The following is a 13854-nucleotide window of genomic DNA, read 5'->3' on the forward strand; positions in this document are numbered from 1 at the left end:
TGGCTACCAAAGCTATCCATTGGCTGTGTCTAAACGATTCACCAATGAAGGGTGTAAAGCTACTAACGAGCAGAGGGAGGTTAATGAACCCCATGAAGAGCAGGTGGGAAGTAAATGGCTGGTCAGCACACCACATTTAACTGACACTATGACTTGTGACGGGCATGATACAGCTACCACAATGCAGCTATCTAACCAATAATTTTCCTGTAAGTTCCCGAGGAGGCCATAGTACAGCATGAACTTAACTCTGTACGGTCTGGAACCAGACAACATAAGACCAAACTTGAGGTCATGGATGCCTTCAGGTGCCACACTATTGAATTGGATAGAAATCCAAGAAACAGTAAGCCCTGAAGAGGTACAGGTAGTTGAGTTTGCTTTAATGGAACAAACCTCCAAATCACCCTAGCAGATACCCAACACAGGTGTTGTGGTTTATTGGGGGGCTGGGAACAGGAACTGGTGTTATTGTAACACTACTGCCAGGTAGCTGGATCATGACTGACAGTGTACTCTGAATGATGTAGTCTCACATCAAGATGTACTCTGGGTAGCATGAATGAGTCAAAGGTAGCATGTCAAAAGAAAGGAAGTGACTTCTCCCCAAATATCTACCACAGAGGTATCAGATATTGACAGTGAACTTCCTGATGTGTAATTCCTAGACTGAGATAGTGTCTCCTACCGTGTTTATACATACTCCAGATGTTATTCATCCTGTTTGTATCCAATGCTGGTTCCGGTATGAATTCTCGAGGAGTAATGTAGACATTTAAGGTTAATGTTCTAATGGCAAGGGACATCACTTAACTCTGTTTTGTTTTGAAGGCAACAATGCCTCGGGACCTCGTGACCTTCAAAAAGGGGGGATATGTAGCGGCGAGGCTTAATAATAAGGCAGAATTAAGTGTTTCTGAGCTTCCCAAATGAGGCCTCATTTCTCTGTTCATCTCTGTGGTGCAGCCACAGAGAAACCATTCATGCAAGGTGATTTAAGGTCCAAGGACAGCTCCCAAAGGGGGATGCACTTAGCTAAGCCTGGCTATCATGATCAATGGTCACCCATTGGCGCCTATCTGTCTAGGGAGTGCGAGTTGGACATCTGGATTGCATTCCTAAGTGTCAGGACTAAGTGACTCATATCTCACCTTGATCAACCAATCAGGGACTGGTAGGGCCGAGTAACCCACGTGGGACTCTGATGCCCATGGAACTTTCAGCCAATCAATGAGCTGAAGTTCCTCCAGGTAAAAACAGGCAACACAGAGAGCCTGAGAGATTCAGAAAGGGAGATTCAACAAGATTCAGATCCAACAATTCTAAAGGGAATTCAAAGGAGAATTCCAGGGCAGGACGGCCCAGGAGCAGAAGGCTCCCAAGGGCAGGACATTCTCGCAGCGCGCCTCCTGACCATCCTGAGACTCAGCCCGGACAACCACGGAACGGCCAGTGTGTCCGAGTGCCAGAACTTTCCTTTGTTCTAAGAGTCTAGAGTGGAGGTTGCCAGAGAGTAACCAGCAGCAGGCCTCCTGAACAGGTCGGAACTGTGGAAAGCTGAATCACTATTCAGAACTAGCTCTTCATCAGGAACGAACCAGTCCTCTTCCTGACTTGCTGGGACCCACAGTCATCTTTTCTCCTGTGCACAAACTTTGCTAGTTAAAGCCAACACTAACTAGCCGGTCAGTGAGCATCAGCAACGCACAGCCTGGCACCGAGCCAGAGAGCGCGGATTGGACAGCAACAGCCTGCAACTGTTTCTTTGTGCCCGCAGGAGATCTGAATCCCCAAAGATTGGATGAGTATTCAACTTCAATGCATTACAGCTCAATAATTCAATTGTTATCCCAACCAGTTGATATCAATTTAATTCCTAAGAGTTATGTACTTGTTTCGAGTATCTAATGTAGAAGTTATAACCAAGTTCATTTATGAAACGGTCTTAATGAATGATATACTGAACGTATGTCCTCTTGATATATGTAACACTTCGTAACTGATTGAATATATATCTTTTGTATTCTGATAACCCTCTCGATAAGATCTGTTAGTTTAAGGCATATTCTATGTATTAATAAATGTATCCTCGTGTATTAGTACCTGTGTGTGTGCGTTGTTTGAGTTATGTCGCATGGTTGGATTCTAAAGCCACCAAAAGAATCAACTTTGTGATTTACTGCTACAATTAATAATTGTCTCAGTAAATGCCCAAACCCTACAGAACTGGTGCCTTCAGAGAGCCACTATGATTACATATTTGGCGTCCCTGAACCGGCTATGAATCACTACACTAATTATAGGTCCTGCCAGTCCTTTGAGGGGAATCTTTGACTAGCTGAGTGGGGATGGGATCTAGCGAACAGGTGGTTGACTTTGTCTTACGTCTGTGTTCATGAGTCCACCATAAGAAGAAATCTGAACAGGAGTGGTGATCATGCGAGGTCACCACGGAGGAAACCACTGCTCTCCCCCCAAAAAAACCCACCACTGCCCCTCTCAAGTTTGCTAAAGACCACATGGATGTCCCACAGCAACTCCTGGAACAATGTTCTGTGGACAGATGTGACAAAAGTTGAACTTGTTGGTAAATGTGCACAGCGTTATGTTTGGAGATAACAAAACACTGCATACCAACTCCAAAACCTCATCCCACCTGGGAAGCATGGCGGAAGCTGTACGGCTTGCAATCATCGAGGGACCGATGAATTCCAAGATGTATCAGGAAATTCTACAGCAGAATGTCAGGGTGTCTGCCTGTGATCTAAAACTCGAAAGACGCTGGGTCATGCAACATGACAAAAACAAAGGAGTACATCAACAACAGAGTGGCTGAAACAGAAGAAATTCCGTATTTTGGGATGGCCAAGTAAGAGTCCTGACCCCAATCCCATTGCAGTGCTGTGGTGTGATCTGAAGCAGGCCGTTCAGCGCAAGACATCCCAAAAATATACATGAACTGAAACAGTTTTGCATAGACGAATAGGCCAAAATACCTCCTAACCGCTGCTCAGGTCTGACCAGCCGCTACAGAAAGTGGGGGTTGAGGTTTTTGTCATAAAGGAGGTTCCACTAGCTCCTTAATATAAGGGTTCACGTACTTTTTCCATCAATGACCTTGATTGTTTAAACCATTTGGTCAATAAAGAAACAGCAATGTCAAATGTTGGGCGTGTGTTGTTTGTTAAATCAGACTCTCTTTATTAATTATTATGACTTAGATAAAGATAAGATCACATGTTAGGAGCCATTCATGCAGAAATCCACATCATTCCAAAGGGCTGTTTACAAAAGTTTTTCTCCCAACTCTATTGAGAGAAAAGCAGAGACGCTCACTGAGTAAGGTGGGGTTGCAGCTTTGCAAATTGCAAGGACATTTGTACGCTCAAAATGGGACAGGAGCACCCCAGATGGGACTTGAACCCACAATCCCTGGCTTAGGAGGCCAGTGCCTTATCCATTAGGCCACTGGGGCAAACTAGATGGGGTCGATCACGCTGATGAAGAGCCAGTTTTGTTTTCCTTTGCTTTTTCAAAGGGATCCCCAAAATTAGGGAAGTTAGGCAGCAGAAGGTTTACTGTGACCTGAGAAGGACCGGCATCCAATCACGGTGGTACACACACACACGCTCTCACTCATCTGAGCTACACGGCTATCTCAGGTCTGATCTCAGGTGCGCCGAGCCGGTACGGAATATATTGAACTGATCGATGGCGAATTGTCTCTCAGACAGGCTTTTCACCTCTGAGCTCCCTGACTGACAGTGATCAGCTAGGTAGTGAAACAGTCAGCTGCTTCTAAGCCTTAAACAGCTGCATCTCGGCGCTTCCACGGAGAGATGATTTGAAAGCCGAACAAGTCACCTCTGAGCTCCCTGACTTTAGGGTACGGTGTTCCCTGAAGGGCTCTCAAACCCCGCATTTCAGATGTCTAGCTGTATCGCTGATGTGTTACACCTCAGAATCACTTTTAAACCTTACCTCTGGTATCTTTAATCCCTATTGCTCAACGCATGGTGAAAGTATTGCATAAATGTTTCTGAAAATGAGCAATGGGCACCTGAGAGTCTCATTTGCCTGTTTCCCAAATGATCATATTTGACTAGAGATTCTGTTTGGGATTCAGTTGTGCATTCTGACGGCAATCCCTTTCAAAAAACGATACATTCTGGATGAGATCAAAGGTGCAGGAACACTGTATTTAGGATGTGTTTGCAGGTATTCTGTCTCTCTAGCTTCAACACAGTGATATATATATATATGCTCACTAATTTTTTGGTACATGCCCAGGGCAAAAATCATTATGAGGATTTATTTCCAGATGTGCTAGGGGTAGTGTTGTGAAATACTTCAACACACTGGATCGCAGGTTTAAACCCCCTGCACTCTTACTCCTTAAAAACCAATAAATGCAGATATGTAGCAATCATATTGTAGCAGACACTCATTTGCCTGTTTCACAAATGATCATATTTTACTAGAGATTCTGTCTGGGATACGGATGTGCATTCTGACAGCAATCTCTTTCAAAAAATGATTTTACCTTATCGCGGCTTTGCCCTCCTTGCCTCTTTGGACAATATCTCCATCTTGTGGTCGTTGTTGGTAATCTCTAGACAATATCTCCATCTTGTGGTCGTTGTTGGTAATGTCTTCTTATGCCCTTTTATAATTTCAATTCTCTATTAGTTGATTCTAGAATAGAGTTGAAAACATCAGTTTTATAGCAGACAATATGACATTATTTATAGTCCAATTAGAAATTTATTACCCTGTTTTTAACATAATAACAAATTAAAATTGATTAAAACTAAGTTTGGAACACCAGGGAACATAAAAAAATGATTTTTAGGAAAACCATGAGGTTCTCTGTGTCCGAAGCCTGCAAGTACGCTGGGCAAACGTTCCAAGGTCAAATTCTTCCAGCACGGGGGTACCTTTAAAGCGGAGACGACGGCACCGAAATTTTTTGGCGCGCCTTCTCTTTAAAGCCCTGGCCAAATATGAAGACAGTACGTACAGTTATAATTCAAACGGAATTAAAAAACTACACATCCCAGTAACCATGGTGGTGCTTGTGATCATTGCGTTTAACCAACGAAACAGGGCGAAAAATCAGTCACATGACTTTGGGGCAGAGTTTCGAAAGCTTAACCTATCAGCAACAAAGCGAAATTTACACGATAGGCTACCTCAAACTGTCAGTTACACGACTGTGTATGTCGCTTAAGCCACTCCTATTTGGCATTTTAGTTATGGAGGCGAGAAGACGCCCCCCCCCCCTCTCTGGGTGCCTGATTTGCCGCCATCTTTAACCGCTTCGTGTCCAAATCGCAGTAGCTACGCGTACGAAATAAAGTTCATCCCAGCTACAAAACATATATATTTTTGTGGTAAGAGGGAGCAAAACATCAGTATTTACTGCTATTAATTAGTGTACGATTTATAGTTGAAATCTGAGCCTAAATATAAAGTTAAAATCTCGACAAAGCAATGTAGGAAATAAAGAGAAAATAAATCTTATCTGACATCTAAAATCAGTTTCGATCAAGGTCTCTAAAACGAACAAGAAAAAGAGGATTTTCGGAGGGCAATTACGCTGTATTTATATAGAATAAGTGATTTATGAGCAATCTAATTTCTTGTTCATTTAAAACAGTGAAATGTCAGCTGCAATAGATCGCACCAGAAACAGCACTCTCTCTGCCTGTCATAGACGTTCAGGAAAGGCTGAATGAAGTCATGGTGATCAATAATAACAGTTGTAGGACAAGAAACAAAAGATAGTGAAAACTTAAGATTTTTAAGGCTAAAACTCAAATTCATTCTACAAATTAAGGCAAATGAAAATTCAGGACGTTAAAGTGCTAGAGGTGTAAAAAAATACAAAAATGCACATGAGCAAAAAGTTTTAGAAATGGAGCAAACAGAATAAAAGCCATGCCTATAGTGCAGAAGAGGGATGCAGGAACACTTGCTTAGATATACAAAAAAATCACAAAAAGGTGTATGTTACAAAAGAACATGTAAACATGTACATCAATTTACCTTCGCGATCAATAGTCTTATCTATAAACATGAAACAGAGTGAGGAATCAGAAATTAGCATGCATAAAAAACAGCAATTCTGTCAGTGAGCCCTAAATGAATTAATAGCAACTATGGTTTCATGGAGGGCTTCTCAGATAGTTGGGCATTTAGGTAAACTGCCAGGTGAAAGGACTTGTAAACATATTTTGTTAAAGCAAGTCAGTTTTTTCCGCAACACATAAAAGACATTTTTCCAAGAAAGTTTAGCCTTTGTCACTAATGAAACCACTAAATAAAGACATACATATAGAAATCTTAAGATTTGTTTTATTTAATGTTGGTAGCAGGATGAACTGTCAGGTTGAGCTAAGTATATATTTTGTCGCAGAGTTGCTATAAGATGTTAACAGTGAAAAGGGTATTTAGAAATGAGTTATTTCAAGATGAACATTTTCAGAATAATTGCAAATCTAGCAGGATAGAGAAAGCACAGAAAACTGGCAGTTAGATTGATCAGATTAGTATGAAAAGTCATTTAGCAAAGGGAATGAGAAGAGTGACAAACTAGTATACTTTAGATCTTTTTTTCTGAACCAGGGAAAATCTGATCATGTTTCCCTATAACAATAATAAAAAACTTTATTTTATATATTACCATTAAAGGTGGCATCTCAAAGCAATACAGTAGATGTAAAAACAGATAAAAGGACCACAGATTACAAAGTAAATACATATAAGAAAGACAAGCAGTTAGAGGTGCTACCAAAATTAGAAAATGAAGCAGATACAGACACTAAGTCTTCTGAAAAGAAAGGTTGTGAGGTTAGATTTAAATGCACTCAGGGTACGTGACTGATATCACTGGGAATACAAATTGAGAGCTCTGGGGTGCAGCTAGAGAAGACCCTGTCACCCACAGAATGTAGATGTTCTTGAGGACAGCTAGAAGACCAGAGTCAGACGGACAAAGGTGGGGGAGTAGACAGATAATAAGCCATATACTGTAGGTACAGAATGAGGATGAGGAATTTGAAGTTGACTCGAAACCTGATAGGTAACCAGTGCAAGGACTTGAAAACAGGTGTAATGCATCCCTGATAGGATTCTCGCTGTCATATTCTGAACATATTGAAGATTGCTCAGTGTGGATTTAATTTCCCCAGTGAACAGGATGTGCATTTATTAATTCTAGGGAAAAAAAGCCTTTCTTAATTTCTCTAGTTCTTAGTTTCTCTAGTTCCCTTTAAAATAAACTATTATCCCACAATGCAGAGTATTAAATGGCCAGTATTTACACATGATATTTGTGATTTAAAGAAATTAACACAAGCAGCTTTTGGGGATTTAAGTGTTGGCTGAGTTATTGCAGGATAAAAGACTAGAGATGTTGGTAAGAAGAAGATAATTTTGGGAAAGCTAAGGAATACACTGATAACAAGAACACTTCCTAATGGGGTTAGGCATACTTTTGATGAAGATGATGAAGTTAACAGACTGTATGTTTACATAGATACTGAAATGAGGATTGTATTTTAGATTTTGTGCAGTTACTAGTATTGAACTGTGTGTTGGATGCACATGAATTGAAGGAATGGGCAAACATAGCTGATGCGGATCCACAGAGCCAGCATATTAAGATGTTTATAATTAGAGGTAATTTGTTTAAATAACTAGGTATGGATACTGATGTGCAAGAGAGGTGAAAAGGCCAGCACTATAAAATATTTTATTCTCAGTGAGATGCTGCCATTTCATAGTGGGTTTCTAACACTGTGTATAGTTCCATCTATTTCTAATCTCTTTATCCAGTACAGAGGATTTGGAGCCTATCCCAGTAAGCAACGGACACAAGGCAGAATACACCCTGGACACAGCGCCAGTCCATCACAGGACAGACAGACACAAACACACACACACCAGGGCCAGTTTTCCCATAAACCAATTAACTTACCAGTATGTTTTGGAGTGCGAGAGGGAGTCATATCACACATATGGAGAAAAACCATGTAACCCAGAGAGAACATGCAAACCCCACACACACAGGATGGCAGGAATTGAATCTAGGACCCCAGTGCTCCAAGATAGCAATGCTGACCACTTTGCCACCATTATAAATGGATGGATATCTTAGTTATCTTTCTAGTTCACAGGTTTGCATGCAAAATTTAATTTTGAAAGGCGCTGAGACATCAGGTACTACTGTTGTATTTATGAAAAAGAAACAAAACAAAAAGCATACTAACAACTGTGCCATCCTACTCTTTAGTTAATACAATTTATTATTTATAAACTTTAGTTTTGTATTTAACTTATTATATGATAGTCAGATTTAATGTATATTTGAACAATGAAAATATATTTTTACAAGATGCGGGGGAAAGTGCAACAACTTATTACAGTGCTAAATTTAATATTGATTGCTAATAGTTTATGCTAACACCTAACTTTCTTAATTAGGTGTAATTAAAACAGTGAACTAAGTGTAACATACCATTCAGAAATACAATCGAGAATAGTTTTGTGGTGTTTGTATGGATGAAACGTTTCTAAAATGTATAACGTAACAAAATTAAAGACGATTAAATTCTGTAATCTTTCCACTTGTAATGTCATTAGACAGAACAAGAAGTTTCTGCTTTGTCTAAGGATGGTATCAAAAAGTAGTCTAGGTGGTGAGAAAGCTGTGCTTAATGATAATTAAGTGACTTAAAAGTAAAAAGAGATGCTTCATATTGCTTGATTAATTTTAAAAACTAAGTTATAAATGCAGACGCGATCGCTGCCATAAGCGCTCCAGGCAGTAGAACGTTCGTTCTGTACTGCTGCGCTCCGCGCCTCCTCCCTCTCTCGGTGCCGCGCCCCTCTCTGACGGAGCGCAGTGGGCGGTACGCTATTTTCAGAGCCTCTGATTGGGAAAAAAAGACCTGCTGATGAGTTTCACACAACAGGAAGAGAAAAGAATGGGATTTGTTCTCTTCGAAACGTGTGTTGTCTTTATGAAATTCGTGTATTTTAAACGTTTAATCAAGAAGTAAAAACCTTACAGCGTACACAGAGATTCTGAGCTGATCACGAGGAAGAAAAATCACCCATTTTTCGCGCATAAAAAGTGGTTTTTAACTCTCGTAACCCATTTTTATAGGTTTTAAAGTCGTGCAATGTCTAAGTTAAGCAGGAACACATCATTATATCTCATTTTTTATTTCTTTTTAAAAAATTTTAAAAATCGTTTGCCCAGTCTACTGCAAGGGGAGAAAGCTAGAATCCTTTGATTTTTCAAAATTTGAAAATAAACATCATATAACAACAGCTTTCATTCCTAGGAGTGAAAAACAACCATTTTTGAAGACATATTAGTTTCTAAAACACTACAATAAAGTTAAAAACATCCGTTTTATATTACATTATTTTTTGTGAAATTAGTCATTTTTTGCACTATTTTTAATAAAATCTCTAATTAAAAGTGATTAAAATTAAGTTTGGAACAACAAGGAACACAAAAAAAAAAGATTTTAAGGAAAAAAATGATGTCTTCTGTGCCAGGTGCCTGAAAGGGGAGAAAGCTAGAATCCTACCCAGGCTCCTGGAGCTCTTTCCTGGCTAAAGGAGGGTGAATCCATCCCCTTCAAAGCTCCATGAAAAAATGATATTTTTAAATTTGAAAAAAAAAAACATTATAGAACAACATCTCTTGGTCCACAGAGTGCAAAAATCCAACTTTGAAAAAAATCCATTGACTGGTCCCTGAATCCTGAAGTTTCTTTGCATGATATCGGGCTTGCAACCACTTTCTGGAAAATGATGAAAAATGCCAAAAATGAAAAAAAAGTTATCAATTCTAGAGCCTAAGAGGAAAACAAGACAAAGGTATATCTCCAAATAATTTTATGTGCTTCAGAAGAGCCCAGGAAAGTTTTTTGCATACATGAAACCACGCCCGTTTGCACGTAAGAGGACATGGTTGCACACACGACTGCATGAAAGCACGCGTGCATGCGAAGTCATCCTGTTGAGCATTTGAAAAGCCGCACCACGCCGCACTTGAAATAGCTCTTACATTAGTGGTAGACGCAGGAATCGCCTTTTTATTTACGCTCTTACCAACGCGATGGAAAGCAAAACAAAGCAAAGCAGAACAGAGCAAAACAAAACGAACAAACGAAAACCCTCACGTCCCGCACTTGCATATAACGCCGTTACGTGCCCAAGCGGTATTGTACGTCATCCTAGCACTGCACCCCGGGGCGTACGGTATATGGGAAAGAGCACACGCCACGAATCGTCTCGAATCACTCCCTACAGCTGTAAGGCGCCTTGAAGCGTGCACCCCCAACATTCTTCTTTGCGCATCTGTGAAAGGTAAACTCTTGAGCAAACTCTGAACCAGCTCTAAGGAAACTAATCCGATTAGACTTTACTTTGACTCATCTTTTTACGTTCAGTGCTGGATTGCTCAAACTCCAGCTAGGGTTAGGGTTAGCATTCCAATGCTACTTAGACACTTTGTTTACGCTCAGTGCTGGATTTTGGGAGCTTCAGGACGACTGGGAATTTTCTCCTATCTGTCCATTCTGTTTTGTTTTGGAGACTCTTGGCTGCCTATGTGGTACAGTGCAGCGTGAAGGAAACATTTTCCAAAACTGTGTCAGCTCAAAAGTTGTAAGAAAACCTCTCCAGCTGCTTTAACTCTCTTCATTTTTGTCATTTAATGTAACACTCGATGTATAACTGGAGCCTCACATATGCAAATAGTGAGGCCCCAGTTCGACACACAGTTCGACACCAGAGAATGCTCACGATTTCGGAAGCTGTCTCCGGGACGTGCTGATTCCACACATCCTGAATAAATCATGATATTGTTAGTTGCTGTAGCTAGACGTTCAAATGAGTTTCATGGTCAGATGGACTGTTTCCTCCAGCGGTATAGTATTGCAGTGAGACAGCACGATGCCTGCAAGACTATGTCACGCTAAACGCCACAGATTGTGTTTGTCCGTTCGTGTCAGTCGTCCTGCAGCCACGGGAAGTGGGACACAAACATGCTGCAATGCTTTCAAGACGTTAGGATTTGTTTGTGCAACATCCGAGAAGAGTACTTGTGGCTTGAATGTGAACTGTACATGCCCGCCCCCTTTCCTCTGTAGTGCATGAGTTCCTCCTGGCATGCCCTTCGTCATTGTTCTCTCATCTTGTATTTAAAGGGTTGTATTTCTGCTGCTGAAAATAAGCAACGGTTTTCTCACAACGCCCTTTGTTCCCGACGGAGCCCTTGTCTGTCATGAAATTCTTCAAAACCTCAAGCTAGAAGAAGAAGACGACAAATATGAAGCGTTACAGCAACGACATGCCATGAGACGATTGATAACGATTTCCATAGGATCCCCGCGGTTGCCTGGCAACCGTCAGCTTTGCGCAGTGGCAGTATCGTAGCCTGTGAGGTTTAGCCGAGGCGCGATTATTGCTAGTTGAAAACTTTTCCCAATACCCCGCTTCCACCGGTTTGCAATAGAATCGGCGAAAGCAATTTTTGACAGTCTCGTCAGAGACTGAGCAAGGTGTTTAAAGACAGATTTTGTCATGGTGACATCATGGTAGAAAGAAACGAGCTTGTTACGTCTCAACAGAAACGCTCTTTAGCTCTTTCAGCGTTATGCAGAGAACAGCGTCTGTCGAGATTACTTTTGTGTCAGCGCGAAACGCCGTGTGCTGTCAGTTTGATTTCATATTGCTCGTAGCGGCGCCCGGCTTTTGTCTGTCAAACGTTGGGTTGCGCTTCTTCATGCTGCATCGTCGGCATGAGTGGAGCTTTTTAAACGTCTGTACTTACTGCGCCCCATAAGAAATCGCTTGTCCCCGTTCAAAAGAGATTGTGCGATGTCCTGCAGCGTTCGCAAAGCAAACCTTTGACAGTTTGAAAAGAGGAATTTATTCTGCTTCCTGTGCGTGCAGTAGTTACAAAGTTGAACGCCTTTACACGATCTGCTGCAGTTTTCAGTGGGCGGGCTTTGTCAAACGGCTTGGAAAAACGCACTGTTTCGGCTCGGGAAACATCCCAGTGGGCATTGATTGGTCGAATATACGTATATTTACGGCGAAAATACGGCTATACGTATATATACGTCGCCTCGACGTATAATCAACGTCGAATTGCAACCGTAAAATCGACGACATGAATAAACGCATATATAACGTCGAAAACACATCTAACACAGTGCCTGAGGCTTTTTACTGTATGTATCGTGTGTGCCGCAACTAGGAGTATATGGCACTCTGCACAGTGTACGAAGTAAATTATTCTCGCAGTAATTAATTTATTATATTTACTATATTTATTATACACGTGTAAATTAATTACTGCGAAAATAATTTACTTCGTACACTGTGCAGAATCAGCGGTTTTACAGTACAGTGCCTTGCGAAAGTATTCGGCCCCCTTGAACTTTTCAACCTTTTGCCACATTTCAGGCTTCAAACATAAAGATATAAATTTTTTATTTTATGTGAAGAATCACCAACAAGTGGGACACAATTGTGAAGTGGAACGAAATCTATTGGATTTTTGAAACTTTTTTAACTAATAAAAAAATGAAAAGTGGGGCGTGCAAAATTATTCGGCCCCTTTACTTTCAGTGCAGCAAACTCACTCCAGAAGTTCAGCGAGGATCTCTGAATGATCCAATGTTGTCCTAAATGACTGATGGTGATAAATAGAATCCACCTGTGTGTAATCAAGTCTCTGTATAAATGCACCTGCTCTGTGATAGTCTCAAGGTTCTGTTGAAAGCGCAGAGAGCATCATGAAGACCAAGGAACACACCAGGCAGGTCCGTAATACTGTTGTGGAGAAGTTTAAAGCCGGATTTGGATACAAAAAGATTTCCCAAGCTTCAAACATCTCAAGGAGCACTGTGCAAGCGATCATCTTGAAATGGAAGGAGTATCAGACCACTGCAAATCTACCAAGACCTGGCCGTCCCTCTAAACTTTCAGCTCAGACAAGGAGAAGACTGATCAGAGATGCAGCCAAGAGGCCCATGATCACTCTGGATGAACTGCAGAGAACTACAGCTGAGGTGGGAGAGTCTGTCCATAGGACAACAATCAGTCTTACACTGCACAAATCTGGCCTTTATGGAAGAGTGGCAAGAAGAAAGCCATTTCTCAAAGATATCCATAAAAAGTCTCGTCTAAAGTTTGCCACAAGCCACCTGGGAGACACCCCAAACATGTGGAAGAAGGTGCTCTGGTCAGATGAAACCAAAATCGAACTTTTTGGCCACAATGCAAAACGATATGTTTGGCGTAAAAGCAACACAGCTCATCACCCTCAACACACCATCCCCACTGTCAAACATGGTGGTGGCAGCATCATGGTTTGGGCCTGCTTTTCTTCAGCAGGGACAGGGAAGATGGTTAAAATTGAGGGGAAGATGGATGCAGCCAAATACAGGACCATTCTGGATGAAAACCTGTTGGAGTCTGCAAAAGACCTGAAACTGGGACGGAGATTTATCTTCCAACAAGACAATGATCCCAAACATACAGCAAAATCTACAAAGGAATGGTTCACAAATAAACGTATCCAGGTGTTTGAATGGCCAAGTCAAAGTCCAGACCTGAATCCAATCGAGAATCTGTGGAAAGAGCTGAAAACTGCTGTTCACAAACGCTCTCCATCCAACCTCACTGAGCTCGAGCTGTTTTGCAAGGAAGAATGGGCAAGAATTTCAGTCTCTCGATGTGCAAAACTGATAGAGACATACCCCAAGCGACTTGCAGCTGTAATCGCAGCAAAAGGTGGCTCTACAAAGTATTAACGCAAGG

General features: G+C 41.2%; 2 non-coding genes across 2 annotated transcripts; one reads left to right on the plus strand and one right to left on the minus strand.

The window, feature by feature from the left end:
• Window positions 1-3402: 3402 nt before the first annotated feature.
• Window positions 3403-3475, minus strand: trnar-ccu (transfer RNA arginine (anticodon CCU)). Its single transcript has one exon. It is a non-coding gene; the product is annotated as a tRNA-Arg (tRNA).
• A 7959-nt stretch (window positions 3476-11434) lies between these two features.
• Window positions 11435-11576, plus strand: LOC148634797 (U4 spliceosomal RNA). The gene has a single exon (XR_015933415.1). It is a non-coding gene; the product is annotated as a U4 spliceosomal RNA (small nuclear RNA).
• Window positions 11577-13854: the final 2278 nt, after the last annotated feature.

Source organism: Lepisosteus platostomus, unplaced genomic scaffold (assembly GCF_059453375.1).
Source record: "Lepisosteus platostomus isolate fLepPlt1 unplaced genomic scaffold, fLepPlt1.hap1 Scaffold_30_H1, whole genome shotgun sequence".
Taxonomy (NCBI): domain Eukaryota; kingdom Metazoa; phylum Chordata; class Actinopteri; order Semionotiformes; family Lepisosteidae; genus Lepisosteus; species Lepisosteus platostomus.